Raw genomic sequence first — 24,362 nt, forward strand, 5'->3', positions numbered from 1 at the left:
GACGACAGAGGATGAGATGGTTGGATGGCATCACTGACTCAAAGGACATGAGTTTGGGTAAACTCCAGTAGTTGGTGATGGACAGGGAGGCCTGGCATGCTACAGTCCATGGGGTCGCAGAGGGTCAGACACGACTGAGTGACCGAAATGAACTGAACTGATCTGTTGATGGTTGTTTGCATATCTTCACTATTGTTAATAATGCTGCAGTAAACATGAGAATGTATACTAGTGTTAGTCGCTCAGTCATGTCCTACTCTTTGCGACCCCATGGACTGTCACCCACCAAACTGCTCTGTCCATGGGATTCTCCAGGCAAACATACTGGAGTGGGTTGCCATTCCCTTCCCCAGGGGAGCTTCCTAACCCAGGGAATGAACCGGGGTTTCTTGCATTGCAGGCAGAATTTTTACCATCTGAGCCACAGGGTAGCCCGGGAATCCATATGTATGGTCAAAATCTTGTTTTCCTTTGTGTATATACCTAGGAGTGGAATTACCAGATTATATGGTAGGTCTATTTTTGATTTTTTGAGGAAACTCCATTTCGTTTCTCATAGTGGTTTGACCAATTAACATTTCTACCAACAATGTGTAGGAGTTCCCTTTCACTGCCAGTCTCTGTTGACTCTTGTCTTCCTGATGGTAGCCATGCTTCACGTAAGTGGTGAGAGCTCATTGTGCTTTTGATTTGAATTTTCTTAGTAGTGGTTAAGTATGTTGAGCCTTTTTTCATGGGTCCATTGGCCATTTTGATATCATTTTTGAGGAAATGTCTATGTAATTATTCTGTTTAATTAAAAATCAGATTGATCTGTTTTTGTTATGGAGTTTTCTGAGTTCATTATATATATTTGACTGATATTTTGGTTCAGATTGCATTATATCTGTAAATGGCTCTGGGCAGTTTGACCATTTTAACAATATTAAGTCTTCTGATCCATGGACATGGGACATTTATTCACATGTTTGTGTCTTTGGTTTCTATCAGCAGTGTTTAATAGTTTTCATTGTACAGATTTTTCATTTGCTTGGATAAATTTAGTTCTAAAAAGTTTATTTTTTTTAATTTTTTGATGCTTTAGGTGGTTTTCTTTATTTCTTTTTCAGATGCTTTATTATTAGTTTAAAGGAATCCAACTGATCACTATGTTAATTTTGTATGCTACCACTTTATCATAATTTTTTATTACTCCTGATAGTTTTTTTTTTTTTTTTTGGCTGATTCTTTGGAATTTTCTATGTATAGAATATCACTAGCAAATAATTATAATTTTATTTTATTTAAATGTCAGTTTAGTTCAGTTGCTCAGTGGTATCTGGCTCTTTATGACCCCATGGACTGCAGCACACCAAGCTTCCCTGTCCATCACCAACTCCAAGAGCTTGTTCAAACTCATGTTCATTGAGTTGGTGATGCCATTCAACCATCTCATCCTCTGCCATCCCCTTCTCCTCCTGCCTTCAATCTTTCCCAGCATCAGGGTCTTTTCCAATGAGTTCGTTCTTTGCATCAGGTGGCCATAATATTGGAGCTTCAGGTTCAGCATTTGTCCTTCCGATGAATACTCAGGACTGATTTCCTTTAGGATTGAATGATCTGATCTCCTTGGAGTCCAAGGGACTCTCAAGAGTCTTCTCCAGCAAAACAGTTCAAGAGCACCAATTTGTCAGTGCTCGGCTTTCTTTATGGTCCAACTCTCACATCCATACATGACTACTGGAAAAACCATAGCTTTGACTAGATGGACCTTTGTCAGCGAAGTAATGTCTCTGCTTTTTAATATGCTGTCTAAGTTGGTCATAGCTTTTCTTCCAAGGAGCAAGCATCTTTTAAAAGCATGGTGGCAGTCACCATCTGCAGTGATTTTGGAGCCCAATAAAATAGTCTGTCACTGTTTCCTCAGCTATTTGCCATGAAATGATGGGACCAGATACCATGATCTTAGTTTTCTGAATGTTGAGTTTTAAGCCAAGTTTTTCACTCTCCTCTTTCACTTTCATCAAGAAGCCCTTTAGTTCGTCTTCACTTTCTGCCAAAGGGTGGTGTCATCTGCATATCTGAGGTTATTGATATTTCTCTTGGCAATTTTGATTCCAGCTTGTGTTTCATCCAGTCTGGCATTTTGCATGATGTACTCTGTATATAACTTAAATAAGACAGGTGACAATATACAGCCTTGATGTACTACTTTACCAGTTTGGAACCAGTCCATGTTTCCAATTCCCATTCTAACTGTTTCTTCTTGACCTGCATACAGATTTCTTAGGAGGCAGGTAAGGTGGTCTGGTATTGCATCTCTTTAAGAGTTTTTTAGTTTGTTGTGATCCACACAGTCAAAGGCTTTGGTGTAGTCAATAAAGCAAAAGTAGATGCTATTCTGGAGCTTTATTGCTTTTTCAATGATCCAATGGATGTTGGCAATTTGATCTCTAGTTCCTCTGCCTTTTCTAAATCCAACTTGAACATTTGGAATTTCTTCATTCATGTACTGTTGAAGCTTTGCTTGAAGAATTTTGAGCATTACTTTGCTAACCTGTAGGATAAGTGCAATTTGCCGTAGTTTGAACTTTCTTTGGTTTTGCCTTTCTTGGGGATTGGAATGAAAACTGTCCTTTTCCAGTCCCGTGGCCACTGCTGAGTTTTCCAAATTTGCTGGCATATTGAGTGTAGCACTCTAACAGCATCATCTTTTAGGACTTGAAATAGCTCAGCTGGAATTCCATCACCTGCGCTAACTTTGTTCTTACTGATGCTTCCTAAGGCCCAATTGACTTAGCATTTCAGAATATCTGGTTCTAGGTAGTGAGTGATCACACCATCATGGTTACCTATGTCATTATGATCTTTTTTGTATAGTTTTTCTGTGTATTCTTGTCACATTTTCTTAATATCTTCTGCTTCTCTTTTTAAATTTTAAAATTTGAATTTTTAATTTAGATGGCCTTTGTCCTGCTTAATTGCTCTAGCTATTTCTTCTAATTTTATTTTAAATAGGAGTGATGAAATAAGGCATCTTTGCTTTGTTCCTGATCTTTAGTGAAACAATTTCAATTTCTCTTTCCTGAGTATAGTGTTTGCTATGAGTCTGTTGTATATCCCCTTTTTTACCCTGAAGTATGTTACTTCTATACTCAATCTGTTAAGAGTTTTTGCCATGAAAGGATATTTATTTTGTCAAATGCTTTTATATATATATTGAGATGATCACGTTATTTTATCTTTCATTTTTTTTAATATTATATATTACATTTGTTAATTTGTATATGTTGAATCACTCTTACATCTCAGGAGTAAATCCCAGTTGGTCATGATGTATATTCCTTTTAATGTGTTCTCAAATTTAGTTCACTAGTGCTCTGTTGAGAAATGTTGTTTCTATATCCATCATGAGTACTAGTGTACCATTTTCTATTCTTACCCTTATGTGGTGTCAAGGTAATGCTGATTTCATAGAATGAGTTTGGAAATGTCCCTTCTCATCAATATTTTGGAAGTGTTTGAGGAGAATTTATGTCAGTTCATTAAAGGTTTGGTAGAGTTCACTAGTGAAGTCATTTGGCCTTGGAGTTTTTTTCTGTGCTGGAGTTTTTGATTACTGACTCAATCTTTCAATTCCTTTCAGTCTGTTCAGATTTGCTATTTCTTTCTGACTCAATACTGGTTGGGTGTGTTTCTAAAAAGTGTATCCATTTTTTTCTAGGTTGTGTAATTTGTTGGTATATAATTGTTCATATTAGTCACTTGTGACTATGTACTTTTTTAGTATCAGTTGTAACATCTCTTTTTTCATTTCTGATTTTATTTGAATCATCTCTCTTTTTTTCTTAGTTAATCTAGCTAATGGTTTGTCAATTCTGTTTATGTTTTCAAAAAATAGAATCACCTCTTAAATTTTTAAAATATTTTCTATGGTTTTTCTGATCTATATATCTGCTCTTATTTTTATTATCTCCTCTCTTCTGCTAACTTTAGGACTTGAAAGCTCTTCTTTTTCTAGTTTCTTGAGTCATAAGTTTGTTTATTTGAGATCTTTCTAAATTTATAATATAAGTACTTGCTTCTATAACTTTCCTCTCAGAAATGTTTTTGCTGCATCCCATAATATTTGATATGCTGTTTCATTTCCATTTGTTTTGAGATAATTTTTATTTTCCTTTTATTTCTTCTTTGAGCTAGTTGTTATTTAGGAGTTTTTTTTTTAGTTTCCACATACTTGTAGATCTTCTCACTTTTCTCCTGTTGTTGATTTTTAATTTCATATCATTGTGGTCAGAGAAAGACAGTTTGTATGATTTCAATCTTTTTAAATTTGCTAAAATTTGATTTGCTACCCATCATATGAATATCAAATCCTTGAAAATGTTCCCTGTGCACCTGAGAAGAATGGGTATTCTGCTGCAGCTGAATAGAATGCTCAGGGTATGTTCCATGCAGCCTCCCTGCACCTTTAGGTCGGTGGGTTGAATACATTTACATAGGATTTACCGCTGCTCTTTTATCTTGCCTTCTGGCTATTTTGTCTCTCTGTTGTTTCATTTTCCTTTCTTTTCTACCTTTATAAATTGGTGATTTTCACACTAATTTGCTCAGTCTCCCCTTCATTTCATGTCTCTGCTCTAGATTTTTACTTTGAGGCTACCATGAGATTTACATACAACATTCCAGATAAAATAGTCTTATTTCTGATAGCAATTTATCAGTTGCTGATAAAGTTCCATCTTTTTATTCTTCTCTTTTAATGTTTTATATGTCACAAACTGTCTTTTTATGCTGTGATTTTGTTAGCATGTGGTAGTAGCTACAGTTATTTCTAATGCTTTTTTCCTTTAAAATTTATGCTATAGATAAGTTTTAACATACTATTCTAAGAATGAGTTACAGTACTCTAATTCTTTTACCATCTTAATCAGAGTTTTATATAGTTCTGTTTTTTTGTTCAGCTTGAAGAGCTTCTTTCAACATCTCTTGTAAGACTGGTCTAACGGAGATGAAGTTTTTTAGCCATTGCTTATCTGGGAAAGCCTTTCTTCCTCCTTCATTTCTGAAGAATAGCTTTTCTGAGTAGTGTATTCTTGACTTATCTTTCAATATTTTAAACATGTCCTTCCAGTCTATTCTAGCCTGTAGAGTTTCTGTTGAGAAATCTGCTGGTAACCTATTGGACTTAGCTTTATAGGTTACAGTCTTCCCCTCAAAAAAGTTACCTTTAAAATTATTTCTCTATTGTTGACTTTGACAGTTTTAATTTAATGTGACTTGAAGAAACTGTTTTTATGTTGTGATACTAAGGTGTACTGGTAGTTTTATGGACTTGTCCCTTTTTCAGGTTTGGGAAATTCACAGGTATTATTTCATTAAATGTTCTCTCTGTCCCCTTCATCCTCATTTCAACTTCTAGGATATCCATTATTCTTATCTTGGCCTTTATAATGGAGTAACATATTAACAGTTCTTATATAGTTCCTTTATTTTTAAAGAAATTAGTTTTTTCTCTTCTTCTGCCTTAATTGCTTCTATATTAATTTCCTGGGCTCTCCAATTCTCTCTTCCACATAACCTACTCTATTTCCAGTGTATTTTAATGCATTTTTCATCTAATTGATTGAGCAGTTCAGATCCAGAAATTTGGTTCTTTTGTTGAATTTCAATCTCATCCTTTTGTTTGTTAATTTTACAGTCCTTCATTTATTAAGTTTATTCCTGAGATAATGTATTGCCTTTTTGAATTTTTCTTGTAGCTCTTTGAATTTCTTTCTTTCTTCTTCTTTTTTTTTTTTTTTTTAGTGGTTTTTGCCATACATTGACATGAATCAGTTGCTTAGCCATGCTCAACTCTTTGCAACCCTGTGGACTGCAGCACACCAGGCTTCCTTGTCCTTCACTATCTTCTGGAGTTTGCTCAAACCCATGTCCACTGAGTCAGGGATGCCATCCAACCATCTCATCCTCTGTTGCCCCCTTATTCTCTCACCCTCAATCTTCTAATTTCTAATAAGTCTACTTGAAATTCTATATCAGTTAGATCACAGTATTCTATGTGTTTGGTTTTGATTGCTAGAAAATTGTCATTTTCCTTCTGTGATGGCATATTACTATAATTTTTCATGATATTTTATGAGAAGTGCCTCCACATTTTAAGGAGCAGATAGCTTTCTTATTTAGGCAAGGATTTATTTTGATTCTAGGAGTTCAAGGGATTGGTAATTAGAAGTCTTCCTTTTGCTTTCCTTTTGACATTATATCACAAGTTTTTAGTTTCACTTATGAGCACTGACTTGCCTCCAAAGTTAGGGTTCATACATTAAAAAATAAGAATACTTTAAAAAACGAAGGATGGTGACCAAGGAAGGGAAGGGTGTGTACTTAGTATTTGGGACTTTGGGCAAGTGCACTGCCCTGGTAGGTCCCAAAGAGGGGATTCTCGGAGGTCCATGGATACTTCCCTTCCTTTCTGGGTAGACAGCAGGAGACTTTCCTTTGGTTCTCTTGTCTGCTTACTTTTCTTTCCTTTTGCTCCCACATATCACTGCTGTCCTAAATTAATCCCTTCACTGCGTATGGTTGGACTGATCCCTACTCACTGCCTTCACCCTCTGACTCCTCTACTAGGAAATTTGCTGACTCGCTGCTATACCAGCCACTGCCTTCTTTGCTGTCACTGCCTCTGCCATTGCTGGCTTTATTGCTACTTCCCGACTCTGCTACTTCCTCCAAAGTTTAATCCACCTACTTTTGGGTACATAGCTGATAGGCCTGTCAGATGTCTTGGAACACTGTACAGAGGTGCTTTTTTTTTTTTCCCCCAAGTTATGGATGTCAGATTAGTTGTAAATCAGAGAGAAGGAAAAAAAAATTAAAGAAGGAAAACATAACCATGATGTTGACCTAAACATCATTCTTAAAAGTTGAGGCTTAAAATTCAGTTTAAAAAAAATTAGATGAGCCTCATTTCAAAGATGGCAAATTAAGCACATACATTTGCCCCAATTTCCTTTTAAAATTTTAGTAAAATGATAGTAAAATGTTTACACAAGTCAATCAGTTCAGTTCAGTCACTCAGTCGTGTCCAACTCCCTGCGACCCTATGAACCGCAGTATGCCAGACCTCCCTGACCATCACCAACTCCAGGAGCATACCCAAACTCATATCCATTGAGTCAGTGATGCCATCCAACCTTCTCATCCTCTGTCATCTTTTCCTTCTGCCTTCAATCTTTCCCAGCATCAGGGGCTTTTCCATTGAGTCAGTTCTGCGCATCAGGTGGCCAAATTATTGGAGTTTCAGCTTCAGCATCACTACTTCCAATGAATATTCAGGACTGATTTCCTTTAGGATGGACTGGTTGGATCTCTTTGCAGCCCAAGAGACTCTCAAGAGTTTTCCCCAACACCACAGTTCAAAAGCACTCAGCTTTATTTATAGTCCAACTCCCAGAATCATATATGACTACTGAAAAAACCATAGCTTTGACTAGATGGACCTTTGTTGGCAAAGTAATGTCTCTACTTTTTAATATGCTATCTAGGTTGGTCATAACTTTTCTTCCAAGGAGCAAGTGTCTTTTAATTTCATGGCTGCAGTCACCATCTGCAGTGATTTTGGAGCCTAAAAAAATAAAGTCTGTCACTGTTTCCACTGTTTCTCATCTATTTGCCGAGCAGTGATGGGACTGGTTGCCATGATCTTCATTTTCTGAATGTTGAGTTTAAAGTCAACTTTTTCACTCTCCTCTTTCACTTTCATCAAGAGGCTCTTTAGTTCTTCTTTGATTTCTGCCATAAGGGTGGTGTCATCTGCATATCTGAGGTTACTGATATTTCTCCCGGCAATCTTGATACCAGCTTGTGCTTCCAGCCCAGCATTTCTCATGTACCCTGCATATAAGTTAAATAAACAAGGTAACAATATACAGCCTTGACATAATCGTTTCCTATTTTGGAACCGGTCTGTTGTTCCACGTCCAGTTCTAATAGTTTCTTCCTGACCTGCATATGGATTTCTCGGAGGCAGGTCAGGTGGTCTGGTATCCCACCTCTTTAAGAATTCTCCAGATTTTGTTGTGGTCCACACACTCAAAGGCTTTGGCATAGTCAATAAAGCAGAAATAGATGTGTTTCTAGACTCTTGCTTTTTCGATGATCCAATGGATGTTGGCAATTTGTACTTCCTTAAATACAAACATAATAAAATAGCAATCTAAAATAATGCAATTTTAGATATTAAAAAGTGCATGAATTCACAGAAATTAGCAACTTTGAAAAACATATTGTTTGAGTTATAGCAGAAGAAACACAAAGTAATACGATTTTCACTGCAGAAACCATAAAAATCTCAGAAATTGGTGCTTAAACATAGGGTCAGAGTTGGCTTGAAAGCACAAAGGTTTGTTCAATTGGTGAGGTTTGTTTTTTGTTGTTGTTGTTTTTTAAGTAGTAAGTCCTTATACTAGCAGAAAAGTGAAAACTTGGTCTTTTGAGAGAGTGATCCAGAGACATATACATGGAGTACATGCAGGAATGTCTAACTTCAAGAAGACAGTACAGAAAACAAAAGGATAAACTGAAAACCTACACAACCACTGACACATCCATGCCTCTTCCCTCCTTCATTTCTCTCTCTCTCTCTGTTTTTTTCTTTTAATTTAAGAAACTATTTAGTTTAAGACAGTACATTCTAATCTAATACTAACAGATGCAGAACAATGTATGCCATGAGGACTCATCTCTAAAGGAAAAAAAAAAAATAGAGTTAGATTTATTGTAATCATCAAAAGAAAGAGTGAGCTCCCTTATATAGAGAGGGAACTTTTTTATAATAAGGGAGACATTCCTTTCACCCTCATAGTGAAGCTTAGTGAATTGATAATGGAGATGCCCTGTTACATACAGTAGAGTAACAATTAGCATCAAGGCACATAGATAACACCCCAGTGCATCCTTTTGGACCACCTCTTTTATTGGAAACCAAGACAGGGAATAGAGAGCTTTTTATCTGAGTATCATAACTATCCTGAAATAAATCTCTGAAGATGCAACCCAATTATCAATTTGAAGTTTTCATTTGATAACCCTTGCTTAAAAATGTCAAACTTCTATTCAGAATTCCTCAACATGCCATCTTTGTACTCAGTATGGCTGTTTCCTAAATATGAATCCCCAAATATTGGCTGAAAGCCCCTAAAAATAAAATCTGATACTTAAACAAACTTGATGAAAACAATTAGCTTGGATGACCAAAGACAGGTTCCTCGGAGGATGAGAAAGATATTGTTATGAAGAAGAGTGCTCAGAGAACAGAACAGGAGTTGTTTGAATTAAACATACTAATGCAGAAATTTAAAAATATTGTTTTGAAAGGTAAGTTTGAAGACATTTTCTTAAAAATGAAGGAAAACATATAGAAAATAGGAGAGGGGGGTTATGAAATTTGAGAAAAAAATTGTGCATCCAATACAAAATATTAGAAATCCTAGAAATAGAGACAAAATTAGGTCATAGTATAGACGATTTGGCTGATTAAGCTGGAAGATAACATTGTCCCAATTGGTATTAGTGGTAAAGAACTTGTCAATGCAGGTAGATGTGAGACACGGGTTTGATCCCTGCATTCAGAAAATCCCCTGGAGGAGGGCATGGCAACACACTCCGGTATTCTTCTCTAGAGAATTACATCGACAGAGAAGGTTGGCGGGCTACAGTCCATAGGGTTGCAATTAGTCAGACACGATTAAAGCAACTTCACAGGCATGCATACATAACATTTTCAGTTTTATTTGTTTTGTTACTATGTGATTGCAGGTTTCCCCAATAACTTCTATTTTATATATGTATTCCTTGGTGCTATGACAGTTTACCTGTGATCCCTATGCAAGACATCATTTTAGTGGTTAGTACTTAGAAGCCTCATCATCATCATTTATTCCTTCCCTTTTTTATACATAATGTTCATTCAAACTTATTCAGTCCTTCTTATTTTACCATCTTCTAAGTATTTCTCAACTCTGTCCACCTTTCCATCACCTTGACATTTGATTAAGATTTATTCATTTCTTGCCTTATTGCAGTGGCCTCTGGAAATGTACAATTTGATGTGAATTTTTAAAAGTGAATAGGCATTGATTCTTGTCACTGGGTTGTTTTGCAGTGACATTTGATTCTTGATTTTCTACTGCTGTTTTTCGCTGTTTGGAATTTTTTTATTTAAATAAATTTGGTACTCAGAACTATCTGCCTCCTGCTGTCTTCTACAGTAAATCATATGTGTGTGGGGGTTTCCTTTCATTAAGGACCAGTAGAAAAGTTCAGATTGAGATAAATATTTTAAAAAAATATTTTAAAAATCAAGCTTCCCATAAATTCTACGCATTTTATTACATTTATCAGTATATAATAGGGTGGCAAAAATCTACATTTGGAAGTTGGGGAGAAAGACCTTTCAAAAATAAATGTTCTATGCTATTTTTCTGCACTGTTATCAGCATAAACGCAGAGGAAGTTTTATTTAGGATATACATAATATCAATTCTCTTAAACAAGGGTTTGCTTGACTTCAAGAGAGGAGCAACAGTACTGGGCTTTTGAAATTGAGTAGAGAGGTCATGTAGACATGCCCCTTAAAGGATCAATACCTCAACTGGTAATGAGCAGTAGAGTCTATTTCGACAAGTCCAATACCAAAAATCATAGGTTAGAAGTTCCATTATACTTAAACTTTCAAACCCAAACAGAACAGCTAAAAAATTCATAAGAGAACAAGAGAAAGAGCAATGATCTTTATTAAATCACCCTGTGACTCTTTTTACCACCAATAACGGTTCTATAACAAAAACTAGGTTAAGATTTAGGTGTCACAGCTTATTTTGAAGGTGTTTCCAGGGAAAGAAGCTGAGGCAGTCAATTTTCCTTTTAAAAGAATGACACAGGCGAGTACTCATATGACAGAAAGCTTGAATATCTTCTTGGATAAAACAGTCCTCCAGGCAATAAAAATCAAACAAAATCCATCTTGAACTCTGATTAGTCTTGATCTTTTAAAGTTTTATTTCTTGAGCTTGAGCAAGGCTTTGTGAAGTTTATACTGTATTTAGGATTATTTTAACTGTATGAGATGTATCTTGCACCCTTACATGCCACTTAACTTTTACATTTATCTTCATTACTTTATTGTAGTATTAATCTAATAGAGCATTATGTTGTGTTATTTTTCTGAGCCTGAAATTCCTTGTTTGGATTTTAAGCCATGGGTTGTTCTCCTTGTTCCATTCTAATTCTATTTCTTCCCAAAATATTTATATTAATTTCTAAATATGAGAAAACATTCTAATCAACTAGGGATTATCACAGAATTATGTAAGATATAGGAGCTCAATATAAATGCCAGATATCCAGTCTGTTTCAAGAAGGAAATAGGATATTTTCCTGGGAATTATACAATTTTATTCTTTAAAAATACCTCTTAAACAGCTTTCCTCTCATTCCCACACCCAAACTACCCCCAACACACACACAGAGTTTTACTTATTTTTTTTTTCATTTATTTTTATTATTTTTTAAGCTTGTCAAAGAATAATTTAAAAGTAAGTAATCTATTACTAGAGTACATATAATGCTTACCTAAGAATATCCTTAACTTGAAGTAATAATGCCAACTCACAAGACAATGGCTATTTTCCAGACTCATGAATTCAAGCTCAAGATAATCTCATTTTTAATATTTGTACACCAAACTGGCTTGTGATAAGTATATAGATTTATTAAATTTTTGAAATTTGTAGCTGGAAATAAAAAAGTTATTACTGTGGTCTTAGCATGTTTATTTTCTTACAAATTTCTGCCTATGAACTTCATAAAGGTGCTATTCCTCTGTAATTGATTTAGTTCCCTGTGCTATACAACTTAGGTAATAATGTAAATCATCTATATTTCAGTTAAAAAGTATAAATGAATTAAGCCTCCTTCCATTATATTATTCTAAATTCCATGTCCAAATGAGTGGTCATCTGATATGTTGTAGTGTGCGCATGTGTGTGCATCAGTCGCTCAGTCACTTTTTATGACCCCATGGACTGTAGCCTGCCAGGCTCCTCTGTCCAGGGGATTTCCCAGGCAAGATTACTAGAGTGGGTTTCCATTTCATCCTCCAGGGATCTTCCCTACCCAGGGATAGAACCTGTGTCTCCTGTGTCTCCTGCATTGCAGACAGATTCTTTACTGCTGAGCCAGCAGGGAGGCCCAGTGATACACATAAAAGCTATTATTTTCTAAGTAATATGTTAGACTTACATAAGTATTATGTCTAAGTAATATGTCAGTAATATGAGATAAGAACTTTGCATTGTCCTATTGAGCCAGATTTAGAAAAAAGAGTAAAAGTTTTAGAAAAAAGAATAAAAAATTACTTCAATGAATCTTTAGGAATATTCATGAGAAGGGCCACCCCTGCACCTTGATTCCCAGATCTTTGTATTCCGATTACAGGAAAATAAGGCCTATGTATAATAGTCACTGCTTCAAATATTAGGACATAACTTCATAAAACTGCACATCAGGCTTTCAGGGTTTTGTCTACCAGATAGTATCATAAATGTGCTGCTTAGTCCCTCAGTCCGTCCGACTCTTTGTGACCCCGTGAACTGTAGCCTCTGTCCATGGGGCTGCAGTCACCATCAGCAGTGATTTTGGAGCCCAAGAAAATAAATCTGTCTCTAATTCCACTTCCCTCTTCTGTTAATATTTCCCATGAAGCAATGGGACCAGATGCCATGATCTTAGTTTTTTTTTTAAGTTGTTTCAAGTTTTCAATTACGCTTGCTATGGTTGGATCTGTTACAGAATAGTTTTTAATTCAAGGCAAAGCTCATTTGTGTTTCCTGTAGAGCTCCTAGTAGGGTCCGCTATAGTCTACTTACCAGCTAACAAGTACTTTTTCTTGGGGAATTTTGTCTAAAGCCATCTTCACATCATTTCTTTCCTGCTGATAAGGAAGTACAGTAAGTTACCCCACATTTGTTACGTCAACATGTGGAAGCAAATATCTAATCACTTGAGCCATCTTTGCACTACTTAAGTCCATTTATTTCATGAACCCAGGTCTGAACCCAGTTCTAAGGATCTGATTTAGGTAGTAAATTAAGTAATCCAATCCATTTCTGAGCTAGCTACCAGGTTTTGTTGATGAGTCTTCATGATTCACCCCAATTTTTCCTCTAAATTTCCACAGATATTTTCAGAATTTTGAGTGTGGGAAATGGGGATGGTTTTACCACATAGTTATTTATGGCCTGTTTACATGACCATACTGCCGGTTTAGTTATGGCTTTAGGATCTATACATTTCCAGCTCCCCTTCTGAGGACACAGACCTGTTCTATTACTAAATAGTGTCTCTCAGCATTAGCGATGGTGCAGATTTGCCCTTATTCTCTTCCACTAAGCATCTAACCTTCTTTTCCCAGAGATTTATAGATTGCGTGATATTATACATTTCATTGTCAAATAGCTGCTAAAGCAGCTCCTTTATATCTGTATGTTTTGCTTGCATTACCAGAGACATCATAATTATTCTGGGCTGAGGATTACCTGATGTATGTCTGCTGTATAGTCTCAACTAATGCCTGATAGCAAGTTAACAATTGTCTTTAAAAATAGATTTATTGAGGAAGTGCATCATGCAGTTTTGTCTAAAAATTCAATTTTGCTTGCATCGTAACTATAGACACTTCTGAAATCATTTGAGTAATTGAATTAAATGTGTAAATGTTGCAGCCTGAGCAATAGCAGTATATGAATATTTTTTTAAGAAAAAAACTTCAGTGAAGTATAATTTATATGCAGTAAGCTGCACATATTGAGTGCACAATATGATACATTTTGATATATGCAGACATATATACCTGCATAACACCTGTGAAACCAGTAATTCAATCAGTATGACTATATCAGTTATCCTAAAAAATTATCTCGTTCTCCTCTTTAAATTCTCTTTCTCGCTCCTTCCTACCACTTCCTGTCCCATACAACCTCTGATCTGCTTTCTGTCATGATAGATTAGCTTGAAATATATAGAATTTTCTACAAATGAAACCATAGAGTGGATGTCATTTTATCTGTCTTCTTTCACCAAACATAATTATTTAATAACTCATCCTTGTTGTACATATTAAAAGTTCATTACTTTTTATTGCTGACTAATATTCCTTTAGATTACATGTCACAATTTTATACATCTTGTTTTTTATTGGTGATTGTCAATAAAACTGCTATCAGCATTCACATAAAGCTTTTGTGTTAACATAAATTAACACTGAGCTTGCTGATCCATATGGTAAGTTTATTTTTAACTTCAGAAGAAACTGCTAAGCTGTTTTCTAATGTGGTTGAACTGTGTTGCTTTTTATATAAGCAAAATTAGAAGCACCTATTTCCTCTATTTCTTTGTAGCATTTGGTACAGTCTATTTTTATATTTCATCCATTTTAAGAGATGTGTTGTGGTTATGCATGGCAGTTTTAATTTTATGTTTCCCTAATATATTCCATGGGTCTATCTGTCATCTTTATATCTTTTTTAGTAAAGTGAAAATGGAATGATAGTTGCTCAGTCATGTCCGTCTCTTTGCGATCCCATGGACTATAGCCCACCAGGCTCCTCTGTCCATGGAATTCTCCAGTCAAGAATACTGGACTGGATAGTCATTCCCTTCTCCAGGTGAATCTTCCCAAAAGCACGTGTTCAAACCATTTACTTGTATAAAGAATGTTTTTTATTATTGAAATTGAAAAAGAATTTTTAATGTATTCTAGCTAGAAGAATTTTAACAGATATGTAAGTTTCAAATGTTTTCTCTTTGTGGCTCATCTTTTCATTCCCCTAGTAATGTCTGGATTTAATTCATCTGAGGTCTAATTTGTCAATTAGTCTTTTATGGATTATGTTTTGGTTCTAAATATCTCTGCAAAATATTTAAAATATTTGCCTAAACAAGATCTCAGATTTTTCTCTTATGTTTTCTTTTAGAAATTTTTTCATGTTGTGTTTTACAATTAGTTCTATGATTCAGCTGTTAATTAATTTTTGTTCAACATTATATGGCATAGATTAAAAACTGTTTTTCCACCTGCAGGTATTCAATTTTTTTAATATGCTTTGTTTAAAAGTGATAATTTCTCCTTGAATTGCCTTTGAACTTTTGTAGAGCATGAATTTTCCACTTAGTGTTGGCTTATTACATAGTTCTCCTTTGTGTTGATTGATTAGATTGTCTATCCTTATGTCAATACCTCTTTATCTTGATTACTGAAGCTGTATAATAACTCTAGAAAATAGTGTTCCTACATCAGTTCCATTCTTTTCCAAAGTGTTTTGACTAATTGAGGTCCTTTGCATTTCCATATGAATTTTAGAATCAGTTTTTTTTTAATTTCTACAATTGATGGTTGCTGGAATTTCAATTGAGTGGTGTTGAAATTATAGATATATTTAGAAGAATTGACATCTTAATAACATTAAGTATATCAACCAATGAGCATAGTGTACCTCATTCTTTATTTAGGTTTTTTTCAATTGTAGTCAGCAATGCTTTATAGATTTCAATGTGTAAGTCTTGTGTATGTTTTGTAAAGTTTATCTGTAAATTTTTCAGTGTATTGGTAGTAATGTAATATTTATTTTAAAGTTACATTTGCTTGTTGATTAAAGAAGTGATACAATTGATTTCTGTACATGGATTTTTTATCTTGAATTTTCCTGAACCAATTCATTCATTGTAGGAGGTTTTTCATAGATTGTGTCAGCTTTTTTATGTAGAAAATAATGTCAACTGTGAATGCTTTTCCTTTTCTAAACACAATGCTTTTTTCCGCCTTTTGTCATTGAACTTGTTAGAACCTCCAACATAATGTTGAATTGGTGAGTGTGGAAATCCCATTTATTCCTGATTTGGGGATAAATATTCAGTCTTTCATGATTAAATGTAACAGTTGTAGTTTTTCCGTAATTGATCACAATTAAGTTGAGGAAGTTCCTTTATCCTAGTTTGCTGAGAGTTTTTCTTTGTCTATTGGCTTGGTCTATTGGATAATGTAATAAGTTACATTAAAGTGAAAGTGAAGCCACTCAGTCGTGTCTGAGTCTTTGCGACCTGGTGGACTGTAGCCTACCAGGCTCCTCCATCCATGGGACTCTCCAGGCAAGAATGCTGGAGTGGGTTACCATTTCCTTCGCCAGGGGATCTTCCCGACCCAGGGATCAAACCCAGGTCTCCTGCATTGGAGGCAAACGCTTTAACCTCTGAGCCACCAGGGAAGCCCAATAAGTTACATTAACCCATCTTCAAATGTAAAAATAAATTAGACTCAGAATAAATACTAATAACACTTGGACTTGATACAGTAATGGTTTTAAGATGTAGTTGGATTTGATGTGCAAAAACTTTTACAAATTACACATCTTTGTTTAAGAGGGACATAGGCCATTAGTTTATTTTTCCTTAGAGGTCTTTGGTTTTATTACTGCCATCATAGAAAATGTTGGGAAACATTTCTTTTTTTTTTTTCAATGTTATGGAAATTTGATTATTATTAGCTCTATTTCTTCACTAAGGTTTTGATAATTGATCACTAAGGCCATGTAGTCATAGAATTATTTTTTGGTGGGAAGGTTTTAATTACAAATACAACTTCTTTAATAAATGCAATTTTAATCAAATGTTTAGATTCCTTTTTGCTTGAAATTTGTAATTGCACTCTTTCTCTTTCTCTTTGTTTTGTTTTGATTATACTGGATAATGGATTATCATTTTTAACATTCCTGTCAATAAAATCAGCTTTTGGTTTCTTTGATTTTCTCTATAGGCTTTGCCTTTTATATTTCATTGATTTTCACTCTGGTCTTTCTTGCTTTCTTACTTCAACTTACTTTTGGTTTATTAGCTCTTTGTTTTCTTAAAAAGTAGAAGTTGTGGCCACTGGCTGAACCACACCTTTCTTCTATTCTAATTTATTTATGCTGTAAATTCCTCCCAAGGTGATGCAATGACATTTCACACATTCTCACAAATTGTGACATATTGAAATTTCATTTCCATTCAGTATGAAATACTCACTAAATTCCTTTTTGATTTCTCATTTGATCCATAAGTTATTTAAAAGTGTATTATTTAGGTAAAGAATTTTTGAGAGATTTTGTTTCAGACATTTTGTTATTGATTTTACTTTAATTTTATTGTGATTAGAGATTAAAATTTGTATGACTTGATTCTTTTACAAATTATTGAGACTGTTTTTATAGAAGATACAACCTATCTTGGGAAATACTTTGTGTACATTTGAAATGAATGTGTTCCCCTATTATTTCTCTCTATCCTAACATCTCAGTGAGTTGTTAGTTGTCAGATATGCTATACTATTACTGATTTTTCATGCTTAATTCTATTAATTAGGGGAAGAACATTACAATTTCTGAATTTAGTTATGGATTTATTCATTTTCATATTCAATTTTTATTGGCTTTTGCTTTATTTATTTTGAAATTATGTTATTATATGGACAAATATTTGGGATTATTATGTACCTTGAGGAATTGATTCCTTTGTTATCAAATACAATTCTTTATCATTGATAATACCCTTTGCTCTGAAACCAGGTTTTGACTTTTTGTATTGCTTCTCTATTTTCAATATCATTGATTTCTGCTCTAATTTTTATTATCCCTACCCTTGCTTGGGTTTAATTTGCTCTTACTCCTCCATTTATTTTTTTTAAATAAAAAGCACAGGTTACTTACTTTTTGCTATTTCTTGTTTTCTAATATAAACATTTCTTGCTATAAGTTTTCTCTAAGAATCACTTTAATTGTACTTCACAATTCTGATATATTTTCTTTTCATTTTCAGTTACATCAAAATATATAGCTTTTTCCTTTGAAACATACTCTGTGGCCCATGGTTTCCTTATAAATATGTTGTTTAATTTTCTAATTATTCAGGATTTGCTTCAACATATATCCCTATTATTGATTTCTACTTTATTTTTGTTTAACTTTTAATTTCAATTGTTTTAAATGTATTCATATTTGTTTTATGATCCACTATGTGCTCTATCTTGATGACTGTTTCATGTGTTCATAGAATAATATGTATGCTCCTGTTGAGTGTAATATTTTCTATGTCAATCAGGTCAAGTTGATTGACAGGGCAGTTTATGTTATTTATGTATTTATTGATTTATTTTCCTGTTTATTCTATCAGTTACAGAGGAAAGAGTGTTATAATTATGACTTTGATAGTTTATGGTGAAATATGTCAGATTCCTGATCTCTGAAGAACAAGATTTGACTTCAGGATCAGGGACCAGGCTTAATCACTCAGAGACTCTGTGTGGCAGAAGTTTTATTACAGTGATAAAGGACCTAAATCAAATACCTTATGAATATAATGTGGAAGTGAAAAATAGATTTAAGGGACTAGATATGATAGACAGAGAGCCTGATGAACTATGGACGGAGGTTCGTGACATTGTACAGGAGACAGAGCTCAAGACCATCCCCATGGAAAAGAAATACAAAAAGGCAAAATGGTTGTCTGAGGAGGCCTTACAAATAGCTGTGAAAAGAAGAGAAGCAAAAAGCAAAGGAGAAGAGGAAAGATATTCCCATTTGAATGCAGAGTTCCAAAGAATAGCCAGGAGACATAAGAAAGCCTTCCTCAGCAATCAATGCAAAGAAATAGAGGAAAACAACAGAATGGGAAAGACGAGAGATCTCTTCAAGAAAATTAGAGATACAAAGGGAACATTTCATGCAAAAATGGGCTCAATAAAGGACAAAATGGTATGGACCTAACAGAAGCAGAAGATGTTAAGAAGAAGTGGCAAGAATACACAGAAGAACTGTACAAAAAAGATCTTCATGACCCAGATAATCACAATGGTGTGATCACTCACCTAGAGCCAGACATCCTGGAATGTGATGTCAAGTGGGCCTTAGAAAGCATCACTATGAACAAAGCTAGTGCATGTGATGGAATTCCAGTTGAGCTATTTCAAATCCTAAAAGATGATGCTGAGAAAGTGCTGCACTCAACATGCCAGGAAATTTGGAAAACTCAGCAGTGGCCACAGGACTGGAAAAGGTCGGTTTTCATTTCAATCCCAAAGAAACGCAATCCCAAAGAATGCTCAGACTACCACACAATTGACTCATCTCACACACTAGTAAGGTAATGCTCAAAATTCTCCAAGCCAGGATTCAGTAATATGTGAACTGTGAAGTTCCAGATGTTCAAGCTGGTTTTAGAAAAGGCAGAGGAACCAGAGATTATGACCTGTATGCAGGTCAGGAAGCAACAGTTAGAACCGGACATGGACCAACAGACTGGTTCCAAATTGGAAAAGGAGTACATCAAGGCTGTATATTGTACCCTGCTTATTTAACTTATATGCAGAGTACATCATGAGAAACGCTGGGCTGGATGAAGCACAAGCTGGAATCAAGATTGCCGGGAGAAATATCAATAACCTCAGATGCGCAGATGACACCACCCTTATGGCAGAAAGTGAAGAAGAACTAAAGAACCTCTTGATAAAAGTGAAAGAGGAGAGTGAAGAAGTTGGCTTAAAGCTCAACATTCAGAAATCTAAGATCATGGCATCTGGTCCCATCACTTCATGGGAAATAGATGGGGAGACAGTGGAAACAGTGGCTGACTTTATTTTGGGGGGCTCTAAAATCACTTCAGATGGTGACTACAGCCATGAAATTAAAAGACACTTATTCCTTCGAAGGAAAGTTGTGACCAACCTAGATAGCATATTAAAAAGCAGAGACATCATTTTGCCAACAAAGGTACGTCTAGTCAAGGCTATGGTTTTTCCAGTGGTCATGTATGGATGTGAGTGTTGGACTGTGAAGAAAGCTGAGTGCCAAAAAATTGATGCTTTTGAACTATGGTGTTGGAGAAGACTCTTGAGAATCCCTTGGACTGCAAGGACATCCAACCAGTCCATCCTAAAGGAGGTCAGTCCTGGGTGTTCATTGGAAGGACTGATGCTGAAGCTGAAACTCCAATACTTTGGCCACCTCATGCGAATAGTTGACTCATTGGAAAAGACCCTGATGCTGTGAAGGATTGAGGGCAGGAGGAGAAGGGAATGACAGAGGATGAGATGGCTGGATGGCATCATCAACTCGATGGGCATGACTCTGAGTAAACTCCGGGAGTTTGTGATGGACAGGGAGGCCTGGCATGCTGCGACTAATGGGGTCGCAAAGAGTCGGACATGATTGAGCGACTGAGCGACTGAACTGATTACAGTAAATCAAAAGGCTGTCACAGTTGTAAAGGTCTTACCAGATACACTCACACAGTTTACATTTTAAGAGAATGGGATTAGAACTAAGGATAGAAAGATTTTACCAGACACACTCCTACATCATAGACTTTAAAATTATAGTATTAATCAGAAAGTTTTTAAGAAGGAGAAACATATCCTCCAGTAGGTTACATTGTTGTCATATAACAATTGACAACATATCCTTGAGCAAGATGGGTTGTTTGTTGTGCAATCATTAGCTCTGTGATTAAAGAAAAGAAAACATTTTGTATGGCTAAGAGTAAGGAATGTAAAAGTTTTTTCCTTTTCTCTTCTCAAGAGCACCAGATGCCTTGGGCACCACAGACTTCTTATAATTAACTCTTTCAGGATTATGTCAGCTTTTATACTCATCAGGTTTCATCATATGTATGTTGAAATTCTTCATGTTTACTTTTTTTACTAGATCACTTAGTATATTTATTTATTTACAATTTTGAGTCTAATAGAACATTTTTTTTCATATATGAAATGAGTATGATTCTGATAGTTGCTTTGTCTTTTTACAGTGTGTTTTGTCTTGCCTTTTTGTGTACTTTATTTGTTGTTGAAAGCCAAATTTGTTGTCTAGAACAATGAATGCTAATGCAAGTACTTCTATGCTTGTAGACTAGCATAGTTTTCCTTCTCCAAGATCTTTAGTGTAGGTTTTTCTATTAATTTCATAGAGCTTAGGATGAATTTGATTCTTGTTTGTATACTTGCCTTTATTCCTCTAGGGGCAGTTTGTGCTTGTTGTGTGAGCTAATTGGCCAGAGAACTTTTCTCAGTATCTCATTCCCACTTGCACATCTTCCTACTTGTCTTTGCATATTTTTTTGCTTGTTTTTGTACTGTTTCCCAGATAGAATCTTTGTCTTATAGCTTTCCCTGATACATCTCTCCCACTACTAGTCTTGATGTTTGTTAGCATTGTGATGTACGAGAGGGAAAGGCCTCACTCACCCGTACTCTGAATAAAGATCAATGTTAGGCAAAGGCTCTGTACCTGACTCTCTGGATTCTGGGCACCACAACAGTTTCTGCCCTCTTCTAGATGTAGTTTTGGACATAACAGAATTTTGGCACTCCTTCTCCAGTAAACCTTTAAAATACTTCTTATGTTTCTTTTTTCTAATAATTGTGGGTCTCCGCCAGTTCCTTTAGCATATAGGCACACCTTGAAAGTACTAAAGGTTTGGTTCCATACTACCGGAATAAATAAAATATCACATTAAAGTGAGTCACACTAAATTTCTGGTTTCCCAGTGCATATATTCAAGGTATATTTACACTATATTGTAGACTATTAAGTGTGCAATAGCATTATGTCTAAAATTTAACATACCTTCATTAAAAAATGCTTCATAGCTAAAAAAGGTTAACAATCATATGAGCCTTCAGCATGTTGCTTTTTTTTTTTTGCTAGTGGAGGTTGTGTCTTGATTTTGATGGCTTCCCAGCGTGCCACAAGGTGGCTGATCTTGATAAGGGCAGTGTTTTCTAAGAGTTGGGGTAGGAGAAGCAATTTCTTAAAAATAAAACAATGCTTAAGTTGCTGCATCAATTGACTCTTCCACTCATGATTTTTTCTAGGATGTAATGCTGTTTGATAGTACGTTACCCACAATAAAGCTTGTTTCAAAATTGGGGTCCGTCCTTCAAACCCTCCCAGTCACTGCTTATCAACTAAATTTATGTCATGTTCTATCTTTTGTTATCATTTGAACAATTTTCACAGAATCTTCACCATGTGTAGATTCCATCTCAAGAAACTTCTGCTCATCCATAAGAAGCAACTCCTCATTAACATTTTTTTTTTTTTTTGTCAATAAATGCTTTAGGAACATCTGCACATGTGCATTTACATTCATTGCATTCAGTTTGATAACACTAGTAGTTTCAATACAAATGCTATTAGAGAACTCAAATTTCAGACATGGTCATATATATGTTATTTGAAATTCTTTTATCTAGATATAGATCTTGAGAGTGAATCTCTTGATGCAAGGTGTACAGCTAGCTTGTCCTGGAACTCATGGAGATAATTGTATTGCCCTGTGGTCTGTATTGCTCCAGATCCTCTCAGGTCCCTCAGGCTGTTGATGGCTTGCTGTGGTGATTCTGTGTCAGACAGGTATAGGGAGAGACGAGCAGCTACAAGACAAAATCTCCCAAGTCCTCCATAACAGGGTATTAAGGTTTTTCAGTTATTTTTAAGGCAAATTTCAAGCTCCTCCATAATTTCACAGTAGCGGGTGATGTCAGGAGTCCCTCCATCTAGAATTGGATGATGATGAGTGGTAATTCCATACTGATAGTAGAGATCCAAAAGGTTTGGAACTCTATATTTTGACTGTTCCCCTCTGGTACAGAAAACAAATATGTCTTGTATACCATAGCTCTTTAGTTCTTCTGCATCATTTTGGACATTTCTTCTAAGATTTTTAAATTTACAACCTGGAAGAGCACATAAACCAAGAAACTGAGAACAATTCACTCATGACAGGGGTAGCCATGATATCTGAATTGGAGTCTGTTCATTTTCAACAGGCTCTTCATCTGATGAGTCAAACTCACTTGTTTTCATTGAACTAAGTGGCTTCATCGCGGGCCACCTCATGTCCTGATCGGCCACCGCCTCTCATTAACATTTTATCATGAGATTGTAGCAATGCATTAGCATATTCTGGCTCTACTATTTTTGTCCTCTCTGCAGTTGCTTCCTCCACTGAAGTTGTGGATCCCTCAAAGTTATCCAAGAGGGTTAGAACCAACGTTTCTCAGACTCCTATGAATGTTCATATTTTGACATTTTCCCTTGAACAATGGGGCTTCCTAAGTGGGGCTAGTGATAAAGAACTCGCCTAACAATACAAGAGACACAAAATGATATGCAGGTTTGATCCCTGGGTCAAGAAGATCCCCTGGAGGAAGTCATGACAACCCACTATTCTTGCCTGGAGAATCCCATGGACAGAGAAGCCTGGTGGGATACAGTCCACAGGGTTGCAAAATGTATTTATTGATCCATGCCACTTTTTTTCTTTCTTTTTATTTATCTTTAAATGAACTAGAGTTTTCAGGATATGATGTTTGTAGGAAATTTCTGACACAGAGGGTATAAATGAGTAATATATTTTTCAGTCCAGCTAATTTTTCACAACCAAAAGATTCTCCTTTTCTTTACTGGCACAAAGGTATACTTCTTCATGCAAATGTAGCTCATCTTGAGCAAGTGGTACTGCAAAGTTGGACAGCTTCATGTAAATCAATGAAGTTATAACATATCCTCATATCATGCACAGAAGTAAACTCCAAATGACTTAAAGACTCAAACATAAGACATGACACCATAAAACTCCTAGAAGAGAGTATAGGCAAAACATTTTCTTACATAAATAGTGCCAATGTTTTCTTAGGTCAGTCTCCAAAGGGAATAGAAATAAAACTAAAAATAAACAAATGGGACATAATCAATATTACAAGATTTTGCACAACAAAGGAAGCTCCCCCCCAAAAAAGAAGAAAGTAAAGAAAGATAACCTACAGGATGGGAGAAAATATTTGCAAATGGTGTGACCAAAAAGGGCTTAATGTCTAAAATCTAAAAATAATTCACATACCTCAATAACAACAACAACAACAACAATCAAAAAATGGGTAGAAAATCTTAACAGGTATTTCTCCAAAGAAGATATGCAAATGGCCAGTAAACACATAAAATGGTGCTCAGCATCATTAATTATCAGAAAAACACAAACAAAACTACCATGAAGTACAACCTAACACTAGTCAGAATGTCCATCACTAAAAAGCCTGTAAATAACTAATGCTGGAGAGTGTGGAGACAAGGGAAACCTCCTGCTGTTACACTGTTAACCCTCCCTGTTAGTGGGAATGTAAGTCGGTGCAGCCACTATGAAAAGAGTGTGAAAGTGCCTTAGAAAACTAAAAGTTAAATTACTATATAATCCATTAATCCCACCCCTCGGCATGTGGCCAGACAAACTAT

General features: G+C 35.4%; 1 pseudogene; it reads right to left on the reverse strand.

Annotated features, from left to right (window-relative positions):
* Nucleotides 1-22,316: 22,316 nt before the first annotated feature.
* Nucleotides 22,317-22,955, reverse strand: LOC110132772 (cyclin-dependent kinase inhibitor 3-like; annotated as a pseudogene).
* Nucleotides 22,956-24,362: the final 1,407 nt, after the last annotated feature.

This window comes from Odocoileus virginianus, chromosome 13, assembly GCF_023699985.2.
Source record: "Odocoileus virginianus isolate 20LAN1187 ecotype Illinois chromosome 13, Ovbor_1.2, whole genome shotgun sequence".
In the NCBI taxonomy this organism is placed as follows: domain Eukaryota; kingdom Metazoa; phylum Chordata; class Mammalia; order Artiodactyla; family Cervidae; genus Odocoileus; species Odocoileus virginianus.